Source organism: Toxotes jaculatrix, chromosome 10 (assembly GCF_017976425.1).
Source record: "Toxotes jaculatrix isolate fToxJac2 chromosome 10, fToxJac2.pri, whole genome shotgun sequence".
NCBI lineage: Eukaryota > Metazoa > Chordata > Actinopteri > Toxotidae > Toxotes > Toxotes jaculatrix.
In genome coordinates this window covers 23,324,563-23,338,726 of record NC_054403.1, presented here as the reverse complement: position 1 = coordinate 23,338,726, position 14,164 = coordinate 23,324,563, and the positions used below count along the sequence as shown (strand labels likewise).

Genomic DNA, 14,164 nt, shown 5'->3' with positions numbered 1-14,164 from the left:
CTGCTCTGAGCTGAACTATCAAATTCAGAAATCCAGTTTTGTCAATGTTTAATGAGACATCCAGGTAAGCCTGAAGTTGATGGTCTATGTCTATTTCTGCCTTATTTAAGTAAATAACGACCCTCCAGTGATTTCTTGATCTATTTGGTAATCAAGTTCTTTGTGGTTGCAGGGAGTGTGTGTGCACAAGTAGTGGGGAGCATATAGGCCATCTTTCAAACCCTAAATTTATTTACTTAAATTTTCCACTGATACACAGATTTATGCAGATTATTTCCCCTCATCCATCTGGGATTTTGCTTATGCATTGGTTCTTTACTTTCGCCCTCATGACACTTTCTTAGAGACATTATTGTCTTCAAAATTAGCTTTTTTAGAGTCCCTATGAAATTAAGAAGGCAGTTAAGAACAACAGTACCAAACCAGGACATATTGATACTAGAAATGTAGGCCACAGAGACAGTCAAAACTAGTCCATCCTTAACTGGCATTTGCCCAATCCTGTGCATATGGGCTTCTACGGCAAGAGCAGTAAAATGTGAAGTTTGAATATTACTCTGCATGTTTGACCTGACATATTGTTAGAGTTTTATAAAACAACATAAAGAAAAAACAGGACCTCACAGGGAACAGTTCAAAGTGCCAACATGCCTGTATCCTGCAGATGTTGCACCGGTCAAACTTCATTCATTACTCAGTCTTCAATAGCCGCTGGGTTTGACTGGCCCTGTGTGAGGACATGCAGCGCTGACTTCACTACAGTAACAGTCAGGGCTGGGAAATCAGAGCCTCCCGTCGGGATCTCCAAGTTTAATCAGGGCGGCTGAGAAAGGAAAACAACAAGGAGGAGAGAGTGAGGGGAGAGGGATGAAGGAGGTGGATGGGGAGGAGGAGGGGGAGGCGTTGCGAGGAGAGATGTTAAACTGTCAAAGAACTCCTAAAAACTGCGGTCACACGTTGGCTGAGGGCGAAGCTGGCCAGTCTGTCTGTAACCTTTGACTGGAGTGTCTGAGTGCTCACCGTTCTGGCACGCTTGATTGCTGATGCTCTGTGAGACAATTTGATATCGATCTGAAGGTGGGGAGCGAGCCAGACCTGTCTGGCATGTTTAGTAGTAGTTGCCTGGAGAGTTATAGTCCCCAGTCGTATTAAACTTAGCAAGTGGCTGCTGATGACTCCATAAGATATCAGAGGGGGCTGTCTCCTGTTGAGGGCCAGAGTTGTGCGGAGCAGCTATCTGTCACAATAAATGACTTTGTCACTAACGTAACAGAATGGGCATGAACTCTGAAACGTAAGGTTTTTGTGCTGTGGTCATAAATAATGTGACCGTTTCCTTCCTACACCACTGAAGATTTAGTTACAATAACATGTATTGCACATGCCATTTTCATGTGTTCGCCACATGGCTATAAGATTTTGTGGTTATTAAGAAAAACCATTGCTGAAAATGACATCTGCAGTTGCACTACAAAAATGCTTTGTATGGTTTCAGAACTGAATTAGGGTTGAAGGAAAATGCATGTACCCATCCACCACAACTACCACCACAACCTCCGGTTGTTTCTTCTAGTTATTCTTCTGTGAGAAAAATCCTTCTCTCGCTGCTGTTTTATAGATGATGTCTTTTTAGAAGAAAGAGAGAATGTTTACATCACTGTTCCCTGAAAACTGCATTCAGTTGTATTTATAAAACATTAAGTAACATCAGTGTATTAATTTTGTTTTCCATATTTGCTCCCTAAATCTGGTTCTGTGTAGGCAGTCAGTGCTGACTCAAATGCACTGACTTTTTCAGTATTCAACTAAAACTCCAATCTGTCTCTAACCTTATAAAAGGGTTTTAGTTGCCCAAACCTAACAACATGTGTGTTGCAGGACATGGACCGAAGACAGACAATGTGAAAGCCCTGAGCTTTGTGAGCCTATCCATTCTGGACTGAAGCAAATAATGTCAGTACATATAATCCAGGCAGCATTTTATTTCTACCTCGGGCATTTGGAAAAGCAAATCAGTGTACAAATATTTATACAATATATTTTGTTGGCAACAGGACTGTGATTTGTCATAAAACCACAGGATTTATAGTCTGTGTGTTTGATAGAGTGGCATTTTTAGGGAAAGTTCAATCCATGATGTTTTCCTATTGAAACAAATAGACTCAGGCATATCCTAATAAAGCTACACCGCCCTGTCTTCAAGCTTATTAACTAACAGCCTATATAAGCTTGTTTCATTACACTGAGATGGCTTTTGTTCATGCTACAGTGTTTACAATGCTTTTTTCCATTAGGCTGTAATGTACTGGCAGAGCCAATACTTGTATAACACTGGACATGCAGCTAGATGCATCTCAATTTCCTAAACGCACAGGTCATCTCAGGAGATGCCTCTTCATCTCACTGCTCTGAGTTAAGTGGTCTGGCTTCATTTTCCTATAGAAGGCCATGTTTCCTCCCCTCTTACCTAGCCCACCCATGAGCACAGGTCTAGGTCTTATTAGAAAAATCCGGCTGCAGATATTTGTAGGAGATGTGGATTACCTGCAGATATTCCCACATATCCCCCACCGAGCGCCACTGGAGGAAGGTATGCACAGCGCTAGGCCTGCCAGTGATCACAGAGGCTGCTGTTCCGCTAAAGATTACGAGATTAAGGGGAGAACTGGGGTTATAAGGGTCATAGGCCCAAGGGGGAACATGTGCAGTTTTCCACATATACATACATGGAGGGTTGAAGATACAGAGTGGCATTGTGCATTCATTAGATTATGATTCAGACAAATAAGCAGTTTAGAGTGGGGATTTAAAAACAGGAAAGAGACTGGGTGGCCTTGTTAGGAATCATGACTGTTTCAGGTGTAATGTGAAGTGTACATCACCCATTCATTCACAGATGACTGTGAACAGTTGTTAATAGCACACTTATAGGGTAGCAGAGTGGGAGGAGTTATTTTGGCCGCTGAGTCTTCTGCAAGTGAAAGTGCCATTGATTACTTAGAAAATGATGGCTGACTGACTGATTGAAGATTAGCTACTACATTAGAAAATATCAGGTTCTTTGATAAAAAGTCAAAGCTCCCAAGAAGTATTTTGGTAAAAGCAGTTGAATCACAGTTTAAAATTCTCTTGGGTAATCCACTCACTGTGCGCTATAGCTTTATATTCAGGTCCATAGAAACGAGCCATGACCATAAGAATTAAAAATTCTTATGGTCATAACATAAACGTACTGTATTATTAAATTATTCAGGAGACCCCCATGTCTCTGTATTGGAGAAATTTAGGGATGTAATTACAAGAAAAGAAAAGAAAAGAAGAAAAGAAAAAATTTACAGTCATTCAACTTCACTAGTTTGAAACATTTAGCTCTACAGTGTTTGAAGAAAATGTGGTCTATATTTCTCTAAGGTTAAAAAACATCAAAATCTTTTTTTTCTCCCTCTCAGCCAACTGTTACCATATCTGTCCTGACCAGACCAAACACAGTGGTTTATATAGGTTCAAGCCTCTTCTACTGGCAGCTACAAGTGTGGCCAGCTGGCATTCAAGTTTCCACTATAATATTTTAAGTGGTTTCCATAGTGCTTAACTCTGTGTTTCAATTTGAAATTACGATACGGCTCTTAAACTGGTGAAACAAAACTAGCTGGTCTTGGAATCTCCATTCATTCTATAATACAGGTCAGATGTTTCCTGAGCCTGGCTCCCTGGGAAAGCTTGTTTCCACTTAGAAGAAGCTGCACTTTGGTGGATATACTTGAATGAATTAATGCAGCACTATGCAGTTAATCATTGTAGTGGGCAGTGCAATAGCAGCCGGTATGCTTGGCCGAATTAAGACCATCAAAGAAAATGGATGGCTTGAATGTTCAGTGAACTCAGCGGGAAGCAAAGAGGGCAACAGTTACACTGAGTATATCACCATTGTCAGGTGAAAACCACATATATAAAGAGAGGTTTGTCAGGATGTTTAAGATGATTACTTACTTTGGCAAAGACGTCAGTGTAGTTTTTAATTTGAACAATAGATTTTTAACTGGCTTTAAGGGCCTGTCCATCCTGAAAGTCACCTAACACATCAGTTCCAATGTAAACATTTAGTGTAAATAAGAAAAAGAAAATCCCTAAATCTGCAGTTAAGTAATTTTTCCATGATAGCCGCAGCACAACCCCTCAACCGCTGAATACAGTCAGGTCTATGTCTCCAGGCAGGGGGAGTTTTTCCCCTCAACATCTCACTCCAGAGTGAGGGACCCTGGATAACAGTGTCTATGTTTTCCCTGTCAGCACTATTTGAACATGGAGTGCTGTATTTGGCAAGTAAAGCATGCCACCGCCTGCCTGCTGTTTGTCATTTTAGCCAGCCAGAGTACCGTCTCCCCCACCACCTCAGTCGGCCAAGGGACTTTTTGAGGGATCTGGGTCACAGGTTCAGGCTTTGGTGCAGAAAGAAATTCTCTCTAAAGACCCAGTCTGTGTGAATCAATGTTGGTGAAGTTTTCTTTTCTTCCAGACAATGCCTTGGTTAGTGATGGTCTAAGAAGGTGAGAAAAAGTAATAAAGCCTTAGTCTCCAAGATGTGGATGATCATGATGCATTAATTATTGCAGAATAATAGATTTGTTTGGCCACTTGGGGGCAGCACAAGAAACTGTGCATACAACAGTGACCCTGTTACCATGTTATTAATAAAACACTTTGCATTTATTTAGAATCATTGCTCACTTGATAGTTTTGTGCAATGTGCATGTTCCTCTTAGCTCTGTTTTAGGCTCCACCAACTCCTGGGGGAAATGTTTTGATCTTTAGCTACTCCACTATATTCACCACCTAGTCACTAACTTTGTCTTTCCGCTGCTGCTCCTCACTGAAAACAGCTGAGAGAGGTGTCACTGAACCAAAACAGTATCAAACGGTTGGCCACAGGGCCGAGAGGGACTTTAAAGTTTGAACCGGATGTGCAGTTTCATGGTATCATTACCAGGGGGTGCAGTCGTGAGATATTCTTGTTTCTTTATGTGCTTTGTCCAACTGTAAATAAGGATATACTGACTAGATTAATTAATCAAGCAAATTTTGAGTATGGCTCTCGAACAATAGAAGGTGGAGGTGGGAGGTCCATAGAGCCCTGTTAGAGGGTTCTGTCTGTGCTCACAGAAGTATAAATATAATGTATAGTCTCCTCTTTCCTTTTTACCCGAAGATATACAGCAAGCTGAAACACACTTATAATAAAGCTGAAAACAGCGCTGGGTTTGAGGTTTTTGATGGAAGCAGTTTTGAAATGGTGAAAATACTGTTCAGTCATGACACAAGTAAGATCGCAAGAAACTGAGAAGTTTGCTAGATTGAAAAAAAAAAATTCCATAAAATCTGTTTTTTGGAAATGTCACATCCTTATCTCAGACGTTACTACTGAAGCAGCCTTAAGCCAAATACTTAAACCATAAGTTTCTGACTGGCCAAGATCAGAAGTTCAGTGAGTGTACCTGCAGCTCCCAGGTGTGTCTGAAACTGTCTGAATAGAAATCAGGGTGTTGGTGAGGAAACATATTCATGCTCAGCAAACACTGCTGGTTAAATAATATCTTTGATGTGGCAGTGTGGGTTTTTTTTCGTCTTTCAGTTTCTTATCGGTTCTTAGTGGTCTCATTGTCCGCCCTCCGTCTGCTGTCCTCCAGTAAGGTGCACAATTTCAGTAATAATACCAGTTTGCTGATAAGGATTGTCAGTGCATCACACCATCAGCTTTGCAGTACCATTTCAAATGTTTGACTTTGTCTGTCTTTTCATCACAGATGCTTGTTGTGAAAGCTGCCAATTTATTGGCAGTTGTAAAGATTTCACATTACCACTTCTCCTCACAAGCAAAAATAAATACAGATAGAATTTCTATCACATTTTTTTGTCCTTATCTACAGAATAAAATTACTCAAATCGAAGAGCAATTACGCTTTCTTAGCGGAAGGACTTGGTGAATGTTATCAGCTGCTTCTGCACAATGGCTCAAGTAGCTACAGTCTGACCAGCTGGCACAGAGCAAAGCAGGCAAAGCAGCTCCGCATGAAGCAGTCTGAAAAAGACAAAGTGAAAAAAAATGGAGCAATTGTGAGTCAAGTGCATACCTCTGAGACTCCCAGAGCAGAAAAATGTACAGTTTATAAATTTAGACTTCTAAACAAGGTACTGTAAATAGTCCCAGTGCTAACATTGATTCTGGCAGGCAGAGAAAAGAGTCAGCCTGGTGCAGTCTAAACTTGAAGGGTGGAGTATGTCTGCCTTAAGTCAAGATTACTTGTCAGAGCAAATACATGTCATTCACTGAGGCAGCATCGCGTCCTTAGCTCCCTTTGTTTTTTTACTTGGCTGATTGTTGTCCTCGTCTACTATTTTACTGTTCATACTGACATTTGGATTCTATGGGTCAAAACATGCCCACAAAGGAAGCGGTGTGCTCACTTTTTTAGCAGCTCTGAAGGACTTAAGGGTCATGAAATGTAGTCAAAACATAAAAGACATGAAAAAAAAGCCAAATTTATAAATCACCAAGGTATTCCTCAAAACTGAATAACTCAATCTGCATTAAGGGTGCATCAGAATTTGACTGTATTTTACACTGAACACCGAGCATGTCAAGGCAAGCAGACGTATGTATCTCCTAAGCTCTGTAGTATGACAGTATGAAAAAAAAGAGGAGCTCTGAAAGATTGTTTGATCTACTGTAAATGCTGGCAAGAATGATCATCATTCTTGTTGTTGCAAAACTGATTCCCTCAAGAGCAGAAGCCTCCATTAATAAAACATCTGAATCAACTTGAGGCTGCAAGGTTTTGAAACACTGCCAGTGTGGCGCTGTTTTTACACAGACCTCAGTTGTCCTGTGAGCACTGGTTGGTTGTCTTATGGCAACTGGAATTCCAGTTGGACTAAAAATCTTGGCAGTGAGATGAGTTGACCTTGGTAACCATCTCTAGAGGGCATGTCTGCATAGCTTGGCAGATGTCATCACCTCCTCTCAGAGAGGTATTTCAGTGTGTCCTGTAATGACTCCACTCTTCAATTCGCTGGGCTTCATGGGCATCACCTCGCAGTTGACTGACAGGGAGCTTGACCCAGTACAAGTGCTGAAGAACCCCACAGCTGTGTCTTTTATGATAGAATAAGACTTTATTGAGTTGTCTGTCCACATAAAATACTGAGAATACTGATGTTCGTAATGAATCATCCCCAATTTGCTCTAAATCTACATGAAATGAAATGTAATCAATTAGAAATAATTTCGTCCTTATTATGTGCATATGCGTCACTATTTGTGTAACTATTGTTGAAGTTTTAACTGGCACAACACCATTAGTTGCATGAATGTCTCATCAAATACTCAAACAACCCCATAACTTAATAAACACAATCCTTCATGATCCTCCAGACATTTATTCATTCATTTGGAATCTACATCATAGCAGCACATTGTGCAAAGAAAGCATTTGTTTAATATTTTGATTATTGTAACCATGAAATGACCCAGACTTACTTCAGTCTGTTCTTTGTCAGACCATATTCCTCTTAAAATTATGGGCTTATGTTGCATTCCTGCAAAATTTCTGTCCCAGAATTCCACAGAGACACTGGAGACAATGAAGCCACACTGCTTGATAGCAACAACCACCCTGCCTCAGAGGTCGTAATGTGCAGACACAGCACTGTGGCAGAAACAAACTCAACTGGTTTCACTTTGTCTCCCTTCCTCTTCATTGTGATATGAAGGCTTCCTCGTGTGTGAAACCGAGCTACGACACAGCAGAGACATTTCATGGTTATCAAGCACCATCATTAAGCATGCTAATTTTAGAAAGCAGCAGTGGGACTTACTCTTGTGTGAACAGCCTCATACGGTTTAGAATACACATTGAACACTTCAGTAGCTACAATGGCATGATTCCCCAATTTCAGCAACTGAAAGGAGAATAAAACGGAGATGTGTCTCTAGTTACAGCTTTTTACTGACTTCTAAACATTATCGTGCAAATTAAAAGTGTGTGCTGCACTTTCAGAATGTATTAGGGAAGATTAAATCCTTTTTGAATGGGCTCACTTAAGCCCAGATAAATAGCTTCATCAATAACACAATGAATGCCATAACATATTTTAAGCCACTTCCTGTGTTCTGCACTGAATGGACTTGCAGTGTGTTACTGTTCAGGTTTGTTCTCAATCAGAAGTAAATGGATGTACTGGCTTAGTGTTTACTACATATATTGCCAAATACTGCTTTGGACTTGCAGTTTCATTCCTTACTGAAACTGCACAGCTTATGTGTTATTTGATACTTAAAACATGTTGATATAGATTAAAGTGCAAGTAAATGTCAATAAAAGCTTTCCAGCTGGTTACATTTCAGTTACTGTGCATTATACCAATAAGGTCATGATTATCCACTAAATGCTAATTTGTGTGTTTAAATTTTTTCTCAGCAACTCTTTACATTGGCTAAAACTGAATGCAGAGTATATACTTGCTCTTTCATACATTTTATGCAGCTTAACCTTATGTGCTTCAGATCAGATACCACTGGGACACTGGGCTGCCCGGCTTTCCTTGCTACAGCTCGTTTATGTCTAGCTGAACTGGTGTACATCATAACAAACTGACTTCTTTTTCTCCATGTATTGCTCATGTGGCACGCAGCACATTCTGAAGGTGCGACATCACAAAAATATTCATCCCTCCAAAGTTTATACGGAGAGATTTTTCTTGCTTTCAGTTCCCATTACCTAAAATACTTACAACACTAAACCATGAGTCATGCATGCCCCTGGAAATCAAACTACCACTGTGTCTTCTTTATGTGCCGTTGAAGAGTCAGAGACTGAGAAAAGAACCAGAAGCTATCAAATGGAGATGTGAAATATCCCAGCTCTAATGGATTTAGGGGGGGAAATAAAAAACACACCTGTCCCTGTAATCATTGGTGCAGCGCCGTCCCATGCTGGCTGGATTATGTCACCTAGCACATGGTGAGATGTGATATACGGCGCTATGCCAGTGGCATACAGAGACGGTAACCCAATCACACATACTATTTTGAGAATGTATGGCTTTTCCCAAAGCACAAATAGGTTTTCGGTGCAGACTGGATACGCTCTGCCACGGCATGCTTACACTTGGATCCCCATGGGAGGGTATCCATTTCTACAGCCCAAATGGAATGAAAATGCACATTAGCTATTAGGTCTTATGACTGACTGGAATGATTTCACCAACTGTGTGTGTGCATGTTTGTGTGTAGCTGCCTGCACAGCCGACACAATCTGCAAAAGCTCCATTTAATAAAATAAGAGTCAAATACTGTACTTGAAGCCTCTCCTTGGTAATACAGGGTTGTTCGGCAGTACTGGAAAATGTTTTGTCTTGGAGCTGCAGGTTCACACTCTGTCACTCTGCTAGCTTCTACTTTTGGTGATCTGGAATTTTACTCTGCTGTAACACCCACAAAAAAAGGACAGCTAATACTAAGGATAACTGAGGACAAATGTCAATACCTATTCAATTATTCTATTTTTTTAAATGATATCCTGACACTTGGCACGGCCTTTTCTATTCCATTCAGTTTTGTTCATTGAGGAAACTGTTGTGATGAATATGATACTATGTGAAATCTGTAACCTTGTTGCAGCTTGAGGATCTGTCCTTGTCCTGTACGATGTAAAAAAATAACTTGGCAACATTGACCAACTTACTGGAAAAGTGCAATTTATTAAAGCAACAACCCTGTGCTGAAACACACAGACTCTTCCAGTATGTCAGTTAGAGATACCTAGTTGTTTTTCACATTTGGTTCTCTTGTTACTTGGACATCTAGTTGACTGAAGTAGCAACACTGTGCCAGTGTGTACCACGAGAAGCTGATTTGTCTCTGCACACATTGTCATGCTAAATGCCTGTAAGTGCATCATACTTGATGATTAAAAGGGAATCTGATTCTGGTTGCGGTCTGGCAGCTGGTGCAGAGGTGAGGAGAGGAAAGGAGCTCATGCCCAGAAGTTACGTGGTTCAGTACCAGTTGAGGCATATAACATATGACAAATTCAGTCAAGTGGTAAAAACATAGGCAAGTTTATAGAGGATCTGGAATTACACACAGGGACAAGATGGTGTAATAGAGAGATGTCAAACAAGCTTAGAACAGGAAGTAATATGATATATTCCAATTGGTTGTTTTTTCTTTTTCTTTTATTTTATTTTTCTACGGCTGTGCCAAAGCACCATGGAAGCCCAGGGTATCAAGAGTAGTAATCTAGTAGGAAGTTTAGGGTGTACTGTTATTTACTGATAGTTAGGTTTCTTTTTGACTATACTGTTCACAAACAAATAATAGTAAATGGAGAAACTTAATCTTGGAGTGCTTGGAGCTCATGGGCATTTCTCACAGCAGACATTTTGACTTGTCCTAGCAGGAAAAGCACAGGTGTAACTAATAACCTTAATTATGGCTCTACTCTATTTAGGTGTGCCAGTAAGCTGTGCCAGTTGGCTAGAATGCACAACACAAGGGCTGTTGAACTGGCACAGCTACATGCAATGCAGCCTTTCTTTGTGTTTTTAGTTAGACCTGCGATTGACAAGTGAAAGTGCCCACTATAAGAAATGTCTTTTTAGTGTTGTAGGTGACACAAAGAGTGTTACAGCTTGGAGACAAAGCAGGTAGAGACAAGCAAGTGTCTGTAAATCCTAGAAAAGCCTTAAAATGTCAGTAAAGGGCATTAGGAAAAGGAAAACATTATTTATTAGTGTTTTCATTGTATTTAATATCTTGGCACACTGGCTGTGTGTATGCTACACACACAGCTCCTGTCTTATCTGTTCTGTCAGCAGTTGTAGTTGGTGTTAAATCCCAGCTATGAAACATAGTGGTGTACACATGGGCAATGTATGTTTTGCTTACATTGTGTTGGAGTAATCTTAAATAAATCTTAAGGTTTTGAGCATTTACACCAGGCCCACACTAAGCTGGCAAAATTGAAAAATGTATGTGAACTCTGCTTTTTTTTTTTTTTTTTTTGGCCTCACACGCACAGTAAACCGCCATTTCTTTCCTTTGAAATTGTCACTTTTTAAAAATGCTGCTCAGAGTGGATAAATTTAAAGTTGATGGTCTTGCATTGTGGTGCACAAGACAACCCTAACCCTAAAGACCTGAGAATACCATGTCTAACCTTAACCCTAACCCACAATAACTTTAAATAGATAATATGCAGAGATATGAAGGTTCTTCTACATAATACTACTTTGAAGCTTTAGGACATTGACTGACCAGAATGTTAAACATTGTACTGTCACTCTTCACATCTCTCCTAAGACTTTTTTCACTCTCTATTCACAAGGAAGATTGTGTGATAATAGCTTGAAGGACAGATTCAGAGAACTTTATTTGTCCCTGGGGGGCAATTTAAGACACTTTCTGAGTAATGCTGAGAAAATGAGACACTAAGAAGAGTAAGAGTATGGCAGGTTACCAACCAGTTAGTAGAAAAGGTGTTTAAACCCCCCCCCCCCCCACCCCTCTCCTTTTTCCCCCACATTTTACATCTGTTCAGCAGCCTCTAATTAGGGCTTTTACAGACGACAGCATTAAGGTGGCCCGGAACCACGCCAGCTAATGAGATGCCATTGACAAGGCAGATCTTTCATGCACAACAACGTTTGTCAGAATCTATCTTTCATTTTGTGCCTTGACAGCCAAGTTTGTTCAACACTTTGTCTCCCTTCACACCTGTTGACAGGCCCTAGCTGAGATTTGGCCAGTGAGTTGGCTTGTTTTTGGCATAGTTTGCAGCATCGGATGCTCATGGTGATGGATTTCCTCAGGCAGATCACTGACATGCTTGCATGCATGCTGTGGACATAAAACATTTTTTTTAGCACTCTGCTCTTTCAAAAGCACCTTTGTTAACAGATGCAGATGAGAACAGTGCAGTTGAAATCACATTAGTCTCAGAGCTTCATACAGAGTTATGTTTATTTGTTTATTTTATTTATTTTTGTTGTTGTTTACATACCATGACATTTCAAAGAGAGCACTGGAGCATATTAGGAAATTACAAAACAAGCATTTTGCAACCATGCACATTTTCCAAAAATACAAATTATTATAATGAGACACTTCTCCAACTTGAATTCTAACATGAAATAGCATTGCTTTTCATCATTAAAACATAGTCATCCAGAATGTGGATAACTTCCATTTTAACATACCCTCAAAAGTGAGTGATAGTGAAAAGAATCAAACAAATGACGATGCATCAAAGACTTTGGCCAATCAGTGATACATTAGTGATTTCATAGAAACCAACTCTGCAGTTCCTCATGTACATGCTAATTGCAGGTAGCTGTTTAGGACACAGGGAGTGACTGCTTGGTTCAGGAGTTCAGAAGTTTTCATGAAAAGTATTTACCTAGATGTACAAATCGACTTTCTGCAAGCACTGGAGAGAAAGGCATCTGTTTTGTAACCATTTATCTCAGGAGGTAATTACACGGCTGTTGTTCCTTAAATGCAGCTTCATGAACATTCATTGTTTCCAAAGATAAAATAGGGCCTTTAGTGGCTGGTCGTGTACTTCCATTTCTTGTTTATGTTTCTGTGATAAGGATTGCATCAAACAGCAGGGTTATGTTTCGAGGCAAATGGACTCAGATGACTGAGAGGCCTTTTTATGAGCAGTCAGTGAGAGTCAGAGAGGAGTGCTGGGAGGTGTTTTGTCAATCGGGCGGACAGTCAGAGGCTTAATGATCTGTGTGGACAATTAAAAAGGCAAACTGGGTGCTAAGTGCCTGGCATTTCAATTTATTTGTCATTTCTAAAAAACATTCCCCAAACAAGCACATAAAAATGAGACCCACTGAGTCTGCTGATATCACAGCAGTCCTCGGAGTATCTTAGTCACGGTGTGCCTGTGGTTGGCTACAAAGGCGATTGAAGGTCAAAGAAGGGTTACTGGTAGTTAAGGTGCAAAAAGAGACTTAATAAATCTCACCCTGTGCAATAAAAGACTGGTGTTTTGATAAGCTGCAATTACATCTAGAGAACAGCTGATTGACATACCACTGAGTTTACTAGATGTGAGTGAATCATAATTACATTCCTCTTTCAATTACAGCTGCAGGTTTTTAATTTACTTGCTGGATTTGTTAATGTGAAGCTTTGTCACATGAGAATCTCTACAGTTTGCCTTGATAATTTGCACGCAGTTAGCCGGCTGTCAAACTCAATTGCCATTTTGTTTCACTTCATTCATGCAGCCTTATTTTCTGCCCATGGTAGCTGATTTCTTGTTTGAAAGGGAGTTAATAAGTGTACTTTTTTTAGCCTAATCAGTCACTAGCGGGTGGCCAAAGTTTGCCATGAACAGTTAACGTTTTTCACATTAATCAAAAAATAAATCTGTATGTGAACTTACATCCGCTAAGCCCAGTAAGAGAGGCAGAGGAAGTGAGATGTGGCAATTCATCAAAAGATTTTGAGTTTTAGACTTCTACTTTTTATAATTTTGCTTTGCAAGACTGTGTAAACCACAGCCCTTTGTATTTCTTTAAAACAGTGCTGCCATAATGATTGAAATACAAATCCTTTGGAAACCCTACAGATGAATGGATCCATAGAGAGCTGCTCTGTGAGCAACATTGCAATTATACAATAATTGTATTCCCCTCTTATGGGAATTAACCTGCAGACACTAAGTCACTGCCCTTGCCTGGAGATGTTTCCCCTCAGAAACATCAATTTTCCCATTTTCTAATCCTCAAATTGCTACTCACGTCAACTCTGAAGATCCAGGTACAAACTTGCTTGGTTTAGCAAAAGTTGCCCTTTGGCAAGTTGTGTCGCTGGGATGTATGCACAGATATTGTTCCCTGGGGTTTGAAGGACATGCATTTGGTTTTGGCATTGCTGGTGGTAAGCAGTGGACTGGGGGGGTGGTTGTTGGTAACCGAATTATTTGGAAAACAAGCTTTTGACCAGCGACGTCAGTTTGAATCCTGTGAGAATTTCACAACAGTGAATTAGACACATTCTTCACCACTTACGAGGGCTGCCGTCAGACTGCTTTGACCAAAGCTAGAAATCATGGCTGTAGTGGGCAGTAACGGGCCTATGTCTGTG

General features: G+C 40.3%; 1 protein-coding gene across 2 annotated transcripts in view; it reads left to right on the top strand.

Moving 5' to 3' along the window:
- Window positions 1-14,164, top strand: part of pdgfc (platelet derived growth factor c) — a 38,466-nt gene that overhangs the window by 1,063 nt on the left and 23,239 nt on the right. The window lies entirely within an intron of this gene.